Below are 501 nucleotides of genomic sequence, written 5' to 3'. Positions count from 1 at the left end.
GAGGAGCCGGGCGGGAGGGCTGGCTGCGGAGCTGGGGGGACCTTCTCGGCCCGGGACCTGCGCTAGGTGATCATCGCTGGCGCCGGCTCCAGGGGAAGAAGTAGCATCTCTCTCTGTGTCCTCCTTCCTCCTCTCCTCCTCCTCTCCCTCTCTTCCCCCTCTCCCTCTCTTCACTGRCAGTCGGGACAGAGTGACATTCCCAGGAGCCGATCAGCAGGAGCAAGGTTTCCCTCCCTGTTACTCACAGCCAGACGTTTCCTTGTCCCTGCAGATCCCCCCACGCTTGGGTGTCCCTGGATGGCAGTTCTGGATGCTGGGGGGACACCGGGGATGCTCGAGATGCCACRATGCTTAGGGAGATGCGATGCTCGGGATGCCCGGGATGCTCAGGATGCCCAGGATGCTGCAGTTTTCGGGATGCCACGATGCTCTAGATGCTCCAGACACTAGGAATGCTCTGGTCCCTGAGATGCTCTGGTCCCTGGGATGCTCTGGATGCTC

This window comes from Apteryx rowi, unplaced genomic scaffold (assembly GCF_003343035.1).
Source record: "Apteryx rowi isolate R43461 unplaced genomic scaffold, aptRow1 scaffold_259, whole genome shotgun sequence".
Classification (NCBI taxonomy): Eukaryota; Metazoa; Chordata; class Aves; order Apterygiformes; family Apterygidae; genus Apteryx; species Apteryx rowi.
This window is presented reverse-complemented; position numbering follows the sequence as displayed.